Raw genomic sequence first — 20,828 nt, forward strand, 5'->3', positions numbered from 1 at the left:
TCTGAAGCTTCGACTTTATAGATGCTAGTTCAAACTTGATATTCCTGTTTCAACCTAGTAAACTCTGGAAATAGATCTAGAACTGATTGCTCTAGCTACAAAGATGGTCGTCCGAGGAAGTTCAGAGCGAACATTGCAGCAAAGATGTGAACTATCAGTCCCATGACCTGTGGTGTGAGGTGATGCAGGTGGTACAGTGATGTTATAAAAACGAGGTTTAAAGCTGAAATAAAAGTTTTATACATTATTTGACAACACATTATACACAGTATATTCTCTAAGTCAGACAATGTAAACATGCAAGTATAAGAACTGACTTTATATTGATGTTTAACTGAAAAAAAAAAGAAAATAACTTTGCAACGGACTTGAACTTGTATCATACGATCTCGTTTCATGTCTGTTTTGATTAAAAAAATGTTAAACGAAACAATTATTGATGACGTCACAATGCAATCAGTTATGACCCCAAAGAAAACTAAACGTTTGCATTAAATGTACATTTTTGTTAATATAAAAATTAAAAGATAAGGTATGATTGTCAATGAAACAACTCTCCACAAGAGACCAAGTGACATAAACATTAACATCAAACGGTCATCCTCCGGCCTTAAACAATGATCAAAATCCATACTGCAGAGTCAGCTATAACAGACCCCGAAAGGATAAATTCAAAACAATTCAAACGAAAACACTATCGGCCTGATTTATGTATATAATAATGAACGAAAAACAAATATAACATGTATAATATATAGCAACAAATGACAACCACTGAATTACAGGCTATTGACTTGGGACAGACACATACCCTAGTTCAAAGGCAATAACAACTAATAAAATATCATTCATCTTAGACTCAAAGACTTCATATATAAAAGAAGATGTGGTATGATTGCCAATGAGACAACTCTCCACAAAAGACCAAATGGCACAGACATTAACAACTATTGGTCACCGTACGGCCTAAAACAATGAGCAAAGCCCATACCGCACAGTCAGCTATAAAAGGCCCCGAAATGACAATGTAAAACAATTCAAACGAGAAAACTAACGGCCTAATTTATGTACAAAAATTGAACGAAAAACAAATATGTAACACATAAACAAACGACAACCACTGAATTACAGGCTCCTGACTTGGCCATGTTTAGGCAAAATTTAACTTAAAATTTTAGATGTTCATTTCGTACATCGTTTAAAACTCAGCACATTTTAGTAAGCAATAAGAGTACACAATTAACAATAATCAGTTGGCTTTCTGTTTGGCGTTTTCGCTATACTCTATTAATAATGTTTTCATTGGTTAAAATGTATCAACCTATATCAATTACCAGCAATAACCCGTTTGTTGTTTTTATAATTGTCAGGTTTTTTTTTTTTTGTTATCTTGTTTTATTTTTATTATGCATTTCCTGTCTATTTGTATACTATTAATAACGTTGGCACTAATCTTGTAGCCCATCGTTTTTGGTAATATGCTGTTGTCATGAAATAGAGGTTCCTTTATGATAAAAGTTTCACTAGGGACAGATATTGTTGCCCAATTGTGTATAACAAAGTTTTCATTGGAACCTCTGTTACGCACAACTAATATACGTTGACACCACGAGTGAAAGTATTAAAAAGAAAACCAAAAAAACGATGTACGGAGTACGGAGTCTTCAATAGTTTACTTGAAAATCATAATGTTGAATTTGGGTGCTGAAATTATCACCACTGGGGTCTGTTGTTCAACTGTTCGTTAGTGCTAATGAGTCGTAAACATTTCTTAATCATTGGATTGAAAGTAATCATATGATAAGTGTGTTGTTCGTTAATTTTAACGCGGTGAAAAAAATGTTAAAACTGTTGTTAAATTTAATCAACCTCATGAGGGAGTATTACATTTTAATCATATGATTAAAACATCAAACATCACTGCTGTAGCAATGCAAACATTAGTGTGCTCGAAAAATGAGATGTATCCCCTGAAAAGGGATTTTGGCAATGACCAGCTATGAAAGCGCTTTAGATTTGAAAAAAAACAACACATAAGATGTGTTAGGAGTTGAGTTGAAACATAAATTGAAAACAGATTAGACAAGACAGTGTGAAGGATGGAACGGATACATATAATAGTCATCCGATAACAGAAAGAAATTGCACATATTGACAGTTATTCGTGTGTATGTTACCGCTTACCGAGCAGTGTTGATTGTAAAGACGGGCAACATTATTGTGCGGAATCATTCAACAGATTATGACGAACAAGCTTTTATAAAAAATAAAGGTTATCATAGCATTAATGTACAGGCCATAGTTGATTTCCAAAGCAAATCTTTGCTAACTTTCCCGTTTTTTTAAAGTTCAAATGTTAGCATATTTAGTAGCGCCCTTGACTTAATTGCCTGCGCAGGTAAACTTAAATGGTTAAATTCGGCCCTCTAATAGCTCGGACCAAACAATATTAATATTTTTGCGTAGTTTTATTTTATCATACCGCTATTATATATTCAATTAGTAAAAATTAGGAGCTTGACGAGGAAAAAAATATCTATGATGAAAATTTGCTCTAGTAAGTGTTTTATGTCAGTGATTAAGTATAATATTCAGATATAGTGAATAAAAAGTCTCACTATATTTCACAGTTGACACGATATACAAAAACAAGCACCTGTTATTCAGAATTTGGAAAACCTAAGTTCAGACAGCCAGGGATTTTTCAAAACAGGAACAGATATACTGGTCCTAGTTCAAAAGAATTCAGAGGCTGATTTAGGGGAGTGGAACCCCCCCCCCCCCCCCCCGTTGATTATTTAGGAATCACTAAAGAATGACTATAGCGGGCCCCCTCTTAGGCAGTCATTGCCCCCTCCCTTATGAAAATTATGAAATCCGCCACTAAAAGTTTTATACCGCGTGAGATGAGGGGTAGGTGGCCTATTACTAGTACCTTCAGGAAGAAAAACACTTTCCAATCATTCATATCACCAATATATGTTTTTTTTTTAAACTGAACACTGCTTCTCCCATGTCTCTTGTAGCGAGCCCAAGGTCCCATTAAGATATGATAAAATATAAATTGCAGCAAAATCATTGAGCATTATGACAGCATATAGTATCCAACATATACATTTCACCATATAATATTCTATCGTTATGTGAGTAATGATCGTTAAAGTTGAGATACAAAATAAAGAGTCAAAATAAAACGTCGATTTTATTTCCTTTGACGTCGTTATCTGATAATGTGATTTTGAAAAAATAAAACATATAACATTGACATTTTCCTCCGTGAAATTACATACCATTGATATATTTGACATTTCAAAAAAAAGTTATTCATACCAGCGGGGCGTCTGTGTCAATCTGCATATTGGAAGAAAACCCCCACTCCTTGTATATATTACTCTTTCTGTATGTACCTGTCCCAAGTCAGGAGCCTACAATCTAGTGGTTGTCGTTTGTTGCTGCATATCATATTTGTTTTTCGTTTATTGTTTTGTACATATATCGTGGCGTTAGTTTTCTCTTTGAATAATTTAACAATGAAAGCGTCATTTCATGGCCTTTTGTAGCTGACTATGATATTTGGGTTTTGCTAATTTTTGAAGGCGGTAAGGTGACCTATAGTTGTTAACTTCAAGTGCAATCATAACATATCTTCTTATTTCTATATTTACGCACCCCGCGTGAATATCTGATACCCAATTTATATCATAGTGTCGGATAGTTGTATTCAATCATTTTTTTTTATTGTTTTGTAACTGAAAAAAAAATACTTGTTCAGGGTTTTGCTAATAAATGTAACGAACGAGTCGTAAATTCATTTTGATAAAAACAAACTATGCCGTATGATTAACAATTTATGTTATTGTTCATAGTTCTGAATTTATTTTCGCCATCCTGAACAATCATGTAAAATGTTATATTGGCATGCCATACTTGATAGAAATGCGGACGTGAATGAAAGCACTCTTCACTAAAGCGTCAACGAAGATTACATTCCTTGGATGTAATATTATGATAATTTCATCATTTATCAAACAAAATACCTGAAATCTGTATCAATTTGTACTAAATGAACAACAGAAATTACAGGTTTTTGAAGGACTCGTCATCATATTGCTAAATAAGTTTAACAAAGACTTCAAATTATCTGCTATCAACACTCAAATTTCGTGATACTAAAAGATAAACTTTATACAACCAACACGGTAACAACTTAAATAAGAGATTAGCCTACCGAGGACAAATAAAGGCAACAGTAGTATACCGCTGTTCGAAAACTCATAAATCGATAGAGATAAAAACAAATCCGGGTTACAAACTAAAACTGAGGGAAACGCATCAAATATAAGAGGAGAACAACGACACAACAAAAACACAACATTAAAATGTAACACACACAGAAACGAACTACAAACACTGACAATGTTTCCATGTTGAAACAGCCGTTGCTGCACGGTAAAGCTAGTTTGAACAAAGATTAAAACTTTTGAATGAAATAAAATTTTACTTAATGAATGCAATTTGTTTGGGATTTTTTCTACGATCACCTAGGTCCATCATTTCAGATAACAACTTTGGGCCTAATCCATTGTAGTCATGATCAGTAAAGGGTGAATGGAGATGTTTATTATTGCAAAATGTACCCGAAAGCACATTTTGTTAAACAGAATGCATTAATTTCTGCATATCTTAAATCATTTTCCCCTTCAAGCACATTTAATTTTAACTCCAACAGACAATTTTGATGAATCTAAACTATGTATATATTACCATACAAAATATGAACATGTTATAAGATATTTATTCAATCATATATATTTGGCACCCAAAAACTGGGTAAAAAGAATTAGGTTATAATTAAAAGCAGAAAGGGAAGTTATAGGTCCTGATTTACAATGCATTGTGAGAAAAACTTGCTAATTAGCCAAAATTAATCATACGATTAAAAATTAATACAGTGATTAACTAATACAATGATTACAATCAGTTTAACAACACAATTTAATCATTGTATTTACTAGTCATGCGATTAACTATTAACGACTTGTTAAAATTAATCATATGATTAATTTAACGCCAAGTTGAACAACAGACCCCTGGTGTCGAATTAACGAGGGCCTGATTTGACTAGGTGCTGAAATAACAATCACATGTGCCGATTTGACCAGGTGCCGATTTAACCAGTGTCGAAAAAAGAAAATCACAAAAATACTAAACACCGAGGAAAATTCAAAAAGGAAAGTACCTAATCGAAGTGATAAGAATTCTCCTTAGTGACGTTTTAGTTTTCAATTAGCGTGAACCATGTATAGGTGGTAAATCATGATGTCAAGGATTCCGACACCACAACTAACTTAAAACATTTTTCTATCTGATAGAAAAAAAATGTGTTTAAAATCTAGCTTAACGTGAAGACCTTATTTAAAACGAAATATCGCATTCTTATTTTTATTGTGATTCTGTAAATAAGTTCGGCAAATTAACATATGATCCATGAATAATTATGAATTCGTTGAAAAACCTTATTTACCAATTTACCACTGTACATGTAGTAAGTTTTTTGACTTTTGTTTTCGCCATTACTTACATTGATATTTTGTTTAAACAAATTAAAACATAACTTAACATGTATGACTATACTACATGTACGATACGTATGTTACTTTGCCCTTTAAATACATATAATTATGATTTATTTATGAGTTTCAATTGACTTTGAAACATTTTTCAGTAATCTAGAGTACTTTAAGATCTATGCCTTGCGTTGTCTTTTGTTGTTGCTGGGTAATGAGTGTGTGCTAATTAGTGCCGATCTGTTTAATCAACCCTTTGAACTGATTTTCATAGCTTTTTGTTGTGATGTTAAACCATTATCCCGGGTTATGGGTTGTACAACCCGCCACATTCAGTATGTGTCTGTCAACAGTCAAGAACCCGTGATGTAATGATTGCTATTTGTTCCTGTCACATTCTGTATGTGTCTGTCAACAGTCAGGAGCCCGTGAATTAGTGATTGTCATTGATTCCTGCAATATTTGTTTTTGGATTCCTTCATTTAGGATGTATAAGGCCTTTGGTCTTCTCTTCTGATTTGTCTCTAATTTTGTCATGTTTGATCCTTAAATAGCCTACTATACGGTTTGAGTTTTGCTCATTGTTGGTTTATAGTTGTTTTCATATTCATCCGTTGTCCTCAAGTGGAAAGGTTTCTCATTAGCAATCATTCTACATCACCTAAACTCAAGTGGATAGGTTTCTCATGAGCAATCATTCTACTTCACCTAAACTCAAGTGGATAGATTTCTCATTAGCAATCATTCTACATCACCTAAACTCAAGTGGACAGGTTTCTCATGAGCAATCATTCTACATCACCTAAACTCAAGTGGATATATTTCTCATTAGCAGTCATTCGACATCACCTAAATTCAAGTGGACAGGTTTCTCATGAGCAAACATTCTACATCACTTAAACTCAAGTGGATAGGTTTCTGATTAGCAATCATTCTAAATCACATAAATTCATGGTTGTTACAGGATAGCATTGGTCGGATTTGAAATCTGTTTTACTAGACATCAATGCAAAATAAAATAAATTTCAAATTCGAATATTATTAAACTAACAGTGACCAGCGACATTAAGGAATTAATTCTACCTCAGTGATAGGTAAATCTTATATATTTCCTACACCACTTTGAATGCCTACATTTTTTTTTTAAAAAGACTGGCAATTTAAAAGCTCTAGGTCTTGCCAAGTGCAAGTAACAATCTTTTATTGTGCAACAGTTTTTTTTTTCTAGTATAATATATCTGCTAAGAACGAAAGATATTTACAAACAAATTTATTCAAATCACAAAAACTCGGTCATATTACAAAAGCACAACTTTATCTGAAACAAAACTCAATCAAAGAATACTACTAGATGTTGCAATCATTTTATCTGCCGAGTCTCAAAACTGTTACTAGTATTTAAATATCAAAAACATTCTACTGTTTACGTAAGCTAAACTCCACAAATCCTTATTTGTATTTTTACTGTACCTTGTATCTGTAGTGAAATATACCCGGGATCACTATGAACAAAACAATGATCATTGTGCATTTTTTTTTTTTTTGATATACGCCTACTAAATTAATCAGAAAAAAAACAATCATGTGGAAATACTTTATCCTGAAGGACGATAGTACTTGTACGTTTCAAAGGCGAATAACACAGGATACAGACTTTCTAAAAGTCATCAGGATGATTTAATCAAGTGGAGACTTATCATCATCAGATAAAGGATACCCTTGGTGTGATCATACTTAACTGTTAGCCTTTTGAGTCAAGTACTTAATATTTGACAATGAAACATAGACTGAGATGTGTATTCGTATAGAAAAACCTCAAACGTTGAATGATGATGAATATTTTAATAGATGTCCTTCTTTAATTAGTTGTTTGATGTACTAATTCAAGACATCAATGAAAATTAATTCATTTTGTAGCAATATTATTTACAAAATATACTTAGCCCTTGTCAATCATAGTTATCCAGAAATACAGCCCGATCAACATTATTGTATGAAAATTATCCGAAATACATTATTCCTCACCCTTTCATTTCACAAAGTCAATTTTAACTGAAACTCACATATAAAAAGTCCATGTTGTTACATATGCTAGCGTCAATTTTACATATTCTGCAGCATGAACTCAAATCAAGAAATCTCGATGTTTCAAATTATCAATTTGTTTGAAGATTTTTGGGGAAATTTTAAGTAGTTTAATCGATAGATAATGATCAATAAGAAGGATATTCTTGTAAACATTAAAAAAAATAACATCAGTTTTTTAGGTACAAATTAACTCACTGAGGTTTCAACTCCCGCAGGCAAAGTTGACCTCAGATGGATTTGGCTATTTTAGGTACTTTTGGTCATATAGCTCTTCAACTGTTTCGGTTCTTAAACATCCTTGGCTTTCAAATATTCGGCTTTGAGTGTCTTGATGAAGGTTAATCCAGAAAAGCGCTTCGGACGCATATATTTTATAACGTGTTTTTTCATTCTTTAAAGCACTGGGTCGATACCTTTGCTGGTGGACTATTAGTCCCCAATGGCATTACCAGCTCAGTAGTCAGTACTTCGGTACTCACATGATTTAAAACAAACATTTCTAAAATTGTTCATTTATAAATTTTAAATTATAAAAAAACGGAGGTTTCAACTCCCTCAGGCAAAGTTGACCTTAGATGGATCTGGCTATTTTTTAGGTATAATTGTATCTGTTAACAAAAACAAAAAAGTGGAAGATACGAAATGACAAAAAAAGTAGTTGAGAAAAGGGCAAACAGATGACAAAACATGATGAACGACGAGAAGAAAAATCACAGCGTGAATGAAGCATATTTCATATATCAATTCACGGAAACATAAAGCAATGGCGTTGTCGTATAATCAGTATGCAATTCATGTTATCAGATAGACGATGATTTTCCTGCTCACGATTTCGCTTCTGTTACACTATTTTCACAACATGACATTACTTATCTAGCAAAGCAGACAATGGTTTCGATAAACAAGTTTAACACCATATATGGTATTTGGGCCTGTTATATTATACGCACAAAATACAAATTCTAGCAAGTACAAGTATAAAACATCCACCGGACAATAAAAAAATAGTTGTCACTGGATGTTAAGCAACCAACAATCGATCACTTAAATCTTATGTTTAAATCAATATATCTGGGTTTTTTTCATATCCAGTTTGATATAAACCTATATGTAAGGGTAAAGAAGTGTTTTTGTTTTTGTTAAGTGTTTGTGTTAATATATATGACATAACTATTCATAAAGAAAGGGACACTAGCTTTGCAAAGTAGGACATATACACAGGTTATCAATCTTAAAGAGATTAGACATGTTAAATAGTAATTAGCTAATATGTTGAGAAGATAACTGCAATAATTAATCCAAGGATATGTTAGATTATACGTCACTAAAAGGCCAACCTGACAATAATAAAAATTTCAATATAAAAGGATTTAACGGGGGGAAAAAAAAAACGGTAAAAACTCATAAATTAAGGAAAAAATTCAAGATTACACTACAGAGCATAGGAGGCGTCACAATTGTCAATATAGTTTAATTCAATCAGTTTCCCTTTTTTTCGTCTTTGTCTTTTGCCTTTGTATTGTCAGTTCTTCTCTTAAAATTACCAATTTATCATATATATGTAGTTACATACAGTAGCGCTTGCCTATGGGAACATTTTGTAAATTCCAATATTACAAAAGGATAGAGTTCGCCAAAATAACAAAAATGACATTTAAACTTAGACAATAGTTTTTCCTGTAATATTTATTAATCAACAATCACAATGAGATATGCCATCATTAATTTCTGAATTCCTTGTTTATACGATTTTCAAATATTGATTTACTTGTAAGTGTCTGTTTGCAAGACAACCATTGACAATGTGTTCCTATTGGAAATGATGAAATTATATCTTCAAATATTCACGATTCACTGACGCCATCTTGAAATACTTTACGGTTATGGAATAGCTTTGTCACAGATGACCACGCATATGTTCCAATTATTGTACCCACAATCTCTTGTTCTTTTCCTCAGACACAAAATACAACGTATTATCGATTTTTTTACCTCCTGAGCAACACGATACATTTATATGTACACGGCAGCAAATCATGTTCCTCCGACTCATGTATGTAATATATACCCTTTATGTTCCCTGTTAGTGTTAAATTCAGAAAGAGTTTGAAAGCCACCGAAACTTATCTACCATTGTCTACTGGAGTCTTGGTAATATATTGAAAACCATTTTTAAGCTGTTGCTAGAAGAAAAACAAATTTGTTCTAGTTGGTTTACAAATAAAAACGACTGTAATCAAGGTTACATGGCATTTCCTCGCACTATCACATTAATGTGTGTGTGTTAAAATTTTAATTTCAGATTAAAAATATTAACAATATATATATTTTAATTTTGAAAATTCGTAGATATAAGAAATGGATGATGTGTCACTAAGTCAAAATGTAACAATCTGACATAATTAGACGATTAAAATTTCATCAGAAGAACTAAGACCGCGAATCCATGTCGCTAGTGAGTTGATACACATACATACCATATTGGTCAATACATTCTTAAAATGTATGTAGTATATAACTCTATTCGAGCAAGTATTCAGTAAGGAGCAAACCCGTGTTAATGAAGTGTTTAAAGCGTGAACATGGAAGAACTTCAAGTGTTTACTAAGGTATTAAACACCATACGATGGAGCAGATGGTGTGTTACTTCTAAGAAATTATGGGTAACTTTGAGCGTTTACTTTTTATCTGATATCCGAACAACTGATGCACGTGTTTGATTAGTCGATAAGTGTCTCTTCCGTGTTTAATACAAGGCCAATACCGTGTCTGGAACTGTGTCGCTGCATACGAATATTTGAGATGACATTGTTACGGCCAGAAATCACCTTTAACTTGTAGCCAACAAAAGACACAAATCAATAATAAAATTTAACAAGATTTATTATACACAAGTTTACAAGAAATATTATACAAATTGAAATGTTAAATTATATGTCCGGTCCTTTGTCTTTTCTTTATTTGGAATTCTTCTCTTAACTGTACGGAATATGTCCAATCTAGTTAACGTAAATAAAGTGTCAATCCAACAATTCCAGAGAAATCTGTGAATCCAAGTAAATTAATGTCTAAAAAAGTATAATTTCGATATCTGCATATATAGTTGTCAAGGATACGTCTAGAACACTGTAGAAGGGAAACTCCTAGAACACTTTCGAACGGAAACTTCTAGAATACTGTAGAAGTTTAAATTACACATCGTATATTATAATCATTCCAGAATTATTAAGTAAGTCAAATAGAAAGTTCTAATCATTCCATCAGTATCTATGGTTGTTAGAGTGATTTCTAAACTGCATAATTATAACATTGTTTTGTAAACAACTATAAGTATGATGTAAAAATAGTATACATATTATAAGGCCACACAAAAAAAATTAGGCCAAGATAGATAAACATGATAATAACAATATCATAACACCTTCCCCCTTAACTGGTTTACTCTCACCTTCATTAGTACGCTCAAAATATTGTTTTAACATATTAATATGACACACTCTATTTTGTTTGCACCGACCCGGAGTTCTTACAATATAATTCAAATAATTGATTTTACTTTCTATTGTATAAGGCCCACAGTATTTAGCCTGTAAAGGATATTCAGGGACTGGCAAACATACAAGTACCTTATCACCAGGCTCAAAACCTCTGTCCCTGGCATCTTTATCATACCATATTTTCATCATAGTTTGAACAGTTTTTTTTAGTTTTTCTGAGCAATTTGACAAGCAGTATACAATTTTTCTTTAAATCTGGATACATAGTCTAGAAGTCAAGGTGTTCAGTTAGCCATTTTTCCTTAACCAATTTTAAAGGTCCCCTTACAGTATGACAAAATACCAACTCAAAGGGACTAAAACCAAGGAATTATTGAACAGCCTCTTGGACCGCGAAAAGTAGAAAGTGAACACCATCATCCCAGTATATGTCAAATTGAAGACACAAAGTTCTAATCATGTTCTTGAATGTTTATTGAAAACGTTCTAAGGCACCTTGAGATTCTGGATGATTAGCACTTGACCTATAATGAGCAATCCCTAACTGGTAAACGACCTGCTGAAATAAACCCGACATACAATTTGAACCCAGGTCCGACTGTATAGACTTAGGAAGTCCTATTAACGTGAAAAATATTATAAGAGCTTTCACAATAGTTGGTATCTTGATATTCCTTAACGGAATGGCATCAGGAAAGCGAGTGGATGTACACATGATCGTCAATAAATACGCATTTTCAGTCTTGGTCTTTGGTAAAAGGCCAACGCAATTAATCAATACTCGACTGAAAGGTTCTTCAAAGGCTGAAATTGGCATAAATGGTGTTGGTGGTATTTTTCTGGTTAAGCTTGCCAACAACCTGGCATATATGGCATGATTTGCAGTATTGTGTGACATCATCCTTAAGTCTGGGTCAATAGAAATGCTGCAAGATCTTAAGGCAAGTCTTCCTTATACCTAAATGTCCAGCCAAAGGGGGCTCATGGGCAAGACCAATAATTGCTTGCCTATAAACTTTAGGCATCTCTACTTGGTATACCACTCTCCATTCCTCCTCTGGGATAGCATCAGGGGCCTGCATTTTCTCATTAAAATGCCGTCTTGATGGTAGAAGCATTCGGCCACTTTGTCTGCTTCCTCCTGTGGTTGAGCCCTCTTGCGGAGCTGAAGAACCTCATTGTCTTTATTTTGTTCTTCCCCAAATTTTCTTCTGTCAAACGAATGGCTGTTCACTTCTGGCCATTGCATAATTACATGTTTTTAGTACTAGGTGGTCTTATCATGGCCTTTTCTGAGCCACAGGAACCGTCAATGGAAAGTGTCAGAAAGGTCCATATAATCATACTGGTCTTCTTGCAAATCCTCATTTTGTTGTGTTCTTGCCAGCGCCCTAGTAACAACACAAGCTGGATACAGTTCAGCATCATCCTCAAGTGATTTAACACCAACAATCGGTTCACTAGTTACAATTGGTTCAGCAACCACCTTGTTTCTAGCTAGATCTTTCCTATCAATAAGGGAGATTAGGACGAACACCCACAGGTCCAGTAATTAAAACTGACTTCAGATAAATACGATGGAAGGGAACATCTATACAACCTAACTCCACACCCTGTACCAAAACGGAGGCAGCCACAGAAGTCTCCTCGCACAAAGGCAGCGCACCTTCTAATAACAAAGTCTGAGAAGCTCCAGTGTCCCATAAAATCTTAATGGGCTGAGGAGTAGTATTATCAACAATAGTAACAAACCCATCAGACATAAAGGGTTTATAATCCTCCATGTAATCACAAAAACTGGACTTAAAAGCCTGACTCGCAGGACATTCCAACTTATAGGTAACAAGGGGTGTCGTACAAGCACTGGATTTGGGTTTATTATCTCTTTCATTCTTCTTCTAGAGTCTAAAACAATCAGCCACCAGGTGACCATTTTTCTTACAATAAGCACAAGTTAGTGACTTCTTCTCAAAAGTATAAAATTTTGGATTAGACATATTATTACTGGATTGACTCTTATTCTGTGCAACATGCTTATTATCAGTACGCTCAGTACTATGATTTTTGTAATTTCCGCTCGAAGTATAAACATTTTGACCTTTGAAACTTCTTGTATATGAAAGGGTATACTTATCGGAAATGACAGCTGCATCTTGTAATGTCTCAACAGTTTTGTCATCTAAATGTGTTTTTAAGTCTTAATGAACACACTGTTTGGACTCTTCTTATAACATCAATTGTCTTATATTACCAAATTTGTTATCTATTTTCTTTGACTTAAGCCATTTATCAAATAGATCTTCTTTTTCCCTAGCAAATTCAACATAGGTTTGTGAATCAAACTTTTTATAAGACCTAAATTTCTGTCTATATGCTTCTGGCACTAGCTTATAAGCTTTCAAAACTTCCTGTTTTACAGTGTCATAATCAGAACTTTTTTCTGACCAAAGTGCTGAGAAAATTTCAGCAGCCTTGCCCTCAAAAACATTTTTGCAGCATTGTAGTCCAATAAGGCTTTGGCCATTTCAAGTTTTGAGCAATTTTCGCAAACTGTGGAAAATATTTATCAACTGTTTTTTTCACAACATCTGGGAACCAAACGTATATTTTTTGCTGCATCAAAATATTCTGATTTTGACTCTACATTAGTGTTGCTTTCTACTTTGACCATTTCAATTTTTATTTTCTCCATCTCTAACCTTTCCCTCATTTCAAGTTCTGCCTGTTTTAATTTAAATTCATCTTTTTCTTTTTCCAATTGTTTTATTTTAACTTCGTTTTCCATTTTTTTTCCAATTGTTTTAATTTAAATTCATGTTCCAATGCAAGCTGTTTTAATTTGAAAGCATCAACATTTTTACTTCAAGTTCAAGAGCCTCTTCATCTATAATTTCTGCGTAAATTTATTTGTTTATTACCAAATTTTTTATAATTTGTTTTCTCATGGATACTCTAAAATCAATTTTTAGATGTTAAGCAAGCAACACTTATTCCTCTTTCTTTAAATTATCAAACCCTTACATGTCTGGCGATTTCAAAAATGTACCGGCATCACATGTCATTTTGTAGAATTGTGTTTGGCTAATTCTTATTCTATAAATACAGAAAATTTTAATCTGATATTAACGTTTTCCCGGATGAGCCCCCAATTGCTGTTACGGCCAGAAATCACCTTTGACTTGTAGCCAACAAAAGACACAAATCAATAAAAAAATTTAACAAGATTTATTATACACAAGTTTTCAAGAAATATTATACAAATTGAAATGTTAACTTAACTGTTAAATTATATGTCCGATCGTTTGTCTTTTCGTTATCCGGAATTATTCTCTTAACTGTACGGAATATGTCCAATCTAGTATGATGTAGTTAACGTAAATAAAGTGTCAATACAACAACTTCAGAGAACTTCTGTGAATCCAAGTAAATGAATGTCTAAACAAGTCTAATTTCGGTATCTGTATATGTAGTTGTCACGGAAACATCTAGAACACTGTAGAAGGGAAACTCCTTGAAAACTTTAGAAATGAAACTTCTAGAATACGGTAGAAGTTTAAATTACATCAGTATCTATGATTGTTCCAGTGATTTCTAAACTGCACAATTATAACATTATTTTGAAAACAACTATAAATATGATGTAAACATATTATACATATTATAAGGCCACACAAAACAAATTAGGCCAAGATAAATAAACATGATAATAACAATATCATAACAACATGTATACTAAAACATAACTAATCATTCCTTTCAATCAAGCCATAGCTTGTTCGAACATTTTCCTTGTAGAATCAGAGTTGTAATATTTTGAACTATCGGCAAACAGAAAGTTGCCACAACTCAACATTATCAAGCTGCACACCAAATATAAAATAAATCCCTTTCAACAAAACCGTGAATACTTTGACGAAAGTGTTCTATCAAAGGCATGACGATGTGGGAGAAAAAGGTACAACACATTCTAGTCAAACCAGTTGAAAATTTATTTCATGATATCGAAAGACTAGACATTATTTTGAAAACAACTCTATATATGATGTAAACATATTATACATATTATAAGGCCACACAAAACAAATTAGGCCAAGATAAATAAACATGATAATAACAATATCATAACAACATGTATACTGAAACATAACTCATCATTCCTTTCAATCAAGCCAAGTTATAATATGTATAATATGTTTACAGCATATTTATAGTCGTTTTCAAAATAACTGTTCGGTGTGAGCCAAGGCCCCGTGTTGAAGACCGTACTGTGACCTATAATGGTTTACTTTTATACATTTTGACATGGATGGAGAGTTGTCTCATTGGCACTAATACCGCATCTTCTTATATCTATTTAAATATAATTATAACATTTTATAAAACAAGAAAAATAACATTCATATACATATTACGTAAATATGTATTTTAGTCTCGCGCGTTAAATATAATACAATTTCAATCTACATGTTTACTAGTTTAATAGCAGCAACAACGTATAAATCAAATATATGTCTGATAATTGAATTCACATTAAGAAATACATTGTAGTGTTATAGACATATTGTGTACAATTTGAATAATAACTTGAAGTACTAGAAAAGTCTACAATTTTGATTTGTTTCGAATCAATTGCTTAAAGACTATTCCGACAGTTTATAGTGCTTTTCAATACGTTAAGTTCTATAATAACGTTATTTGTAGGATAAATAGAAAAGTGAAATCAATTTGAATGAGTAACAGACACTAGGTTATACATTGTAGTTATATTACACTTGATTGGTAAGAAGTGTAGCTAATTATTTTGAATTTGATATAATACTCAGTCTCGAGAGAGCATTTAATAATTATCTGACATAAGAAAATATCAAAGTACGATTGATTCGTGTGATGCAACACGTACGACATAATCATTTTGTGGTTAATACAGATTTTAGGAAAACAAATTGTAAAGTTTCTATTTTGATGTATCAGAATCATATATATTTTAAACATAAAACGTGCATGCAAATAAAACAAGGAAACATTATATTCAGATTGTTTAATATTGTTCTTTCATCGGAAGGAAGTGTTTTCCATCATTTCTGTGTTTCGCTAATGTTTATTACTGGCTGTCACTGTTGTGTTATGAATTTCACCCATCTGAAGAAATAAATACAATGGTTGTTTTTGTTTAACTTAAAATTATCATCATACATGTTTACAAGTGATGTTATAAATTTGTGCTATCTGCTTCCTGGATGCAATTTGTTTATCCTTCTTAAAACGCATTGCAAATTAACACTTAGTTCGTCAACGATATACGTGAAGGTTTGCTTAAATGTTCGCAGTTTTGTTGTCCACAACATAACTTCCATATTTTTAAGTTTAAGATAACAGACTAGTCTATCGCTGTGTTGAAGACCCATTGGTGGCCTTGGGCTGTTTTCTGCCCTTTGGTCGGGTTGTTGTCTTTTATGATCTTTGACAAATTCCCCATTTCCATTCTCAATTTTATAATATACTGAACAACTCATTAATGACTGTTATTGGTTCATTTGTTTGATCTTGTATTTGGGCACGATTTGAAACAATAAATAGTGTAGACTGATGTTGTTTAGGTTCATTTTTAAGGAACAACAGTCATACAAGTCGTGTTAACATTTCAAAAAGAACTGCATCTCCCCTTTGTAACAGTGTACTATTGATCCCTTATTAACAAACAGTACATGCTAGCTCTGTATTTTGATAAATATATATAGTCACTTTATTTGTTGAAAATATTTGTATATGATGAGTATGTATCCGGTCTATAAGAGTACCAATCTTTTCAAATGGAACCGATTTATGTCAGAGACGACCATACCACTTAACTAAATAAATAGTTTCCTTCATAAGAAGCAACTTGCAAACACAAATTACGTTATCTCTTCACAAAAACAAGTTTAAAAGATACTACCGCAGAAAAATGCCTTTGTGTGCATATCCTTATCGATCAGTTAGTAATTAGATGTATTGTACTTTTTCATGTAAATTTTAAGTATGAAACAAATTAATTGAAAATAAGCATGTTATACTACGTGTATAGGTATCAGTGATACAATTTTGTATAATCATTATATGTACTTCGTTTGATGACTAATGCATATAATGTGAATCCGCGCCATCGAAGAAAAATATAAATCGTAAGCTTTATCAACAATACTTACTCTCCCCAGGTACAGCTACAATGAGAACATGTTATATCATCGTCGGACTTTTGTCAAAATTTATTTACCTATCGGACCTAACAGTGTAAATTCTATAGTTTGAAATGGTTCGCACATTGTCGTTTTGGGATTTGTTTAGCTTACTTAATATACTGTTTTTGTTTTTATCACTATTGGAACAGCCCGTAATGTGACTTATTGTAACTACCATCAACATAATTTACTCTATATTGTCCGTAATGTGACTTATTGTAACTACCATCAACATAATTTACTCTATATTGTCCGTAATGTGACTTATTGTAACTACCATCAACATAATTTACTCTATATTGTCCGTAATGTGACTTATTGTAACTACCATCAACATAATTTACTCTATATTGCCCGTAATGTGACTTATTGTAACTACCATCAACATAATTTACTCTATATTGTCCGTAATGTGACTTATTGTAACTACCATCAACATAATTTACTCTATATTGCCCGTAATGTGACTTATTGTAACTACCATCAACATAATTTACTCTATATTGTCCGTAATGTGACTTATTGTAACTACCATCAACATAATTTACTCTATATTGTCCGTAATGTGACTTATTGTAACTACCATCAACATAATTTACTCTATATTGCCCGTAATGTGACTTATTGTAACTACCATCAACATAATTTACTCTATGTTGGGTAGCTGTCTCATTGACAATTCTACCACATGTTGTAATGTTTATCCTATTGGCTAATAAATTAATGACTGAACACATAATTTATCAAATTAAAATATTCAAGTCTGTTTGATTTTTTTGTAAGCAAAGTAACAGTGTTATTTATGCATCTTGATAACAATTTTCAAACATTGCAACTATCACCTTTTTCCACTTTTATAAGAAGACTGCCAATTATCATATGATTCCTATGACAACAAATGTTCAAAGTTTGTAGTTTTAGTTTTCGATTTGGTACTTGACAGTTACCAACTAAAGTTAAATAATGCATATATTTGAAATAGTAATGGTATGATATATATATATATATATATTAAATAACACAAAGGACAACACATGATGGTTTTTTTTGTAATTCTAGAACTATGTTTTAAAAACAGACGTCATACATTTAGTATTAATCGGAAACAACTTTGAATGACGACGATCAATTAAATAACCAGGAACTCTGGTTTACAGCATAGTATGTACATATAGGGAATTAATACATTGCTTGGACATATAGATATAGTACATGAAAGGAATAATGAGAAAGAAGTCACAAGATCAAAAAATATTGTTACAAGCTAGACATATTGTCACCTTTTTTTTCAGAAATACGGACATACTAAACATATACGATGTTTGGATAACTTGGAATATCGTTACGCAATTAGATCATTTCGCTTATTGCAACCTGCATAATTAAGTGCATTATACAAGTTTCAAAGACTATCGTCATGTTATAAATTGCAATATAATTGTAAACTATACTTATCTGTTTGAAACTATTCACTTACCGACTGCAAAAAAAAATAAATAAAATCAAGTAAATGATCATGCATAAAGCATACCATCAAGCAATGAGTTATAGAAGCCACCTTAGGATACGTAGTAAAGTGATAGTAGAACTGACAGCTTTTTGTTGAATGTTATAGTCAGTAATCATGTCAAAATTAAAATTTTGTGTTTGTAATATTTTATAATAACAAACATATAATGTTTTCTGAAGCACTGGTCTTCTAGTGACTGTACATATCGGCAATTGATACATTGATTGGACATATAGATATATAACATGAAAGGAATAATGAGAAAGAAGACACAAGATAAAGAAATATTGTTACAATTTAGACATAAGCACTGGTTGAACTTCAGTCTTCTATTGCCTGATCTGTCTTACTGTCATAACAAATAGCAAATGCAACTCCGTTTGACGGAAAAAACATGTTTGTTCTTATATAAATTAAAAAATATAAAACTTCCATATGTGAGTGATAATTAGTTAACTGTGCGTATCGAAGGTTATAAAACTTTCAAATACTGTCTGTTTACATATACATGTGCAACTGAAAAACATGTTTGTTCTTTTATCAATTAAAAAAAATAAAATTTATCAAAGGTTATAAAACTTTCAAACATTGTCCGTTTACAGATACATGTACAACATTATGAACCTGATCTCTTAAATAAGTTTATATACTGTTTTATGCAAGACTCTGTTACAAATGGCGGTGTATTTGGCAGGTTATTACGTCGTAATGATTTACCTACACAACGTTTAAATCAATTTGGAAGCAGGGTGTTGTTAAATATATTGATAAACAACAATGCAAATTATTGTCTATTTGTTCACGTTTGAATTTAGACTACTTAGCATTTCGTTTAAAATCATACTGATCAAAATATCGCATTGCTTCTCATATATGAATGGGTTTTGTTACTTCTATATAATTGCGTCTTTTTGATTAGAACTGTTTTATATTGTCCAATTTCAATAAAAACACCATACACAACATTCATTATCTATTGTTCTTTCATTTTTTTTATTTTTTGTAAAATAATCGAAATATACTTATCTTTTATGGCACAAAACACTTACATTTAACTGAAAAATAAAAAAAAAAAAAATACAAGTTTAAAATCTGAGGAATAATTTTAGACAATCACGATACAGCAAATACTCATCTCAAAAACACCAGTTTATAAATTTTACTGTGTTCAGCATATTGTTTTGAAAATCGCGATAGCATCAATGTTGTCTGTAGGTGTTTTGTATCTATGGTGTCCAGTAGTAAATTATATAGCTATCATAGTAGAACAAAAAAATGAAATGTATATTATGAAAATACTAGCATATTGATAATGTGATGTTCTTTTGCTGATCGCCTATTGATGAGTAGTTACTGCATAATCAGGAGTATATACATGGTATGTAGCACAACATTCTATTTTTTGAAAAGCAATTAAATGATAGGTATAATCAAAAAGAATAAACAAGACTAAACATATAGTCACAATTTGGACATCGGTTAACTACTGTTGCCTTACTATAAAAAAAAAAGATATACCAAGATGTGACACTAGGAAAAATTTGGATATTTTCACGTAATTAGCATATCCAGTGGCTGCATAAATAATCACATGATTCAAGCTTTATAAACTATTAATCGCCTGTCATAATCAAGTCATATTATTTCATAATGTATTCTCATATTTCAATACTTGACAACAATAATTTGAAAAATACAATTTCTTATTTTCAAAAGGGTTGTTTCAAAGAAAAGCAGATAATAGTGTTTTCCCAACCCATTTTTAAATACTTTTTTCGACTATTTCTCTCTTAAAATGGTATGTTTATTATGTTACTTTACTACACTACGTTCACCATTATATAAATATTGTTATATTATAAATTGAATATATAATTGAACGCCATACTTATCTGTTTGCTACTTGACACTTACTTACTTAAAAAATCAAATAAATATTCATAGAATA

At 31.9% G+C, this 20,828-nt stretch overlaps 1 long non-coding RNA gene across 1 annotated transcript in view; it reads left to right on the plus strand.

Moving 5' to 3' along the window:
* The first annotated feature begins 20,079 nt into the window (after nt 1-20,079).
* Nucleotides 20,080-20,828, plus strand: part of LOC127731638 (uncharacterized) — a 46,788-nt gene continuing 46,039 nt past the window's right edge. Inside the window, exon 1 of the long non-coding RNA XR_007995654.1 lies at nt 20,080-20,304. This is a non-coding gene — a long non-coding RNA (uncharacterized LOC127731638). The remainder of the gene's footprint in view (nt 20,305-20,828) is intronic.

This window comes from Mytilus californianus, unplaced genomic scaffold (genome assembly GCF_021869535.1).
Source record: "Mytilus californianus isolate M0D057914Y unplaced genomic scaffold, xbMytCali1.0.p SCAF_20, whole genome shotgun sequence".
NCBI lineage: Eukaryota > Metazoa > Mollusca > Bivalvia > Mytilida > Mytilidae > Mytilus > Mytilus californianus.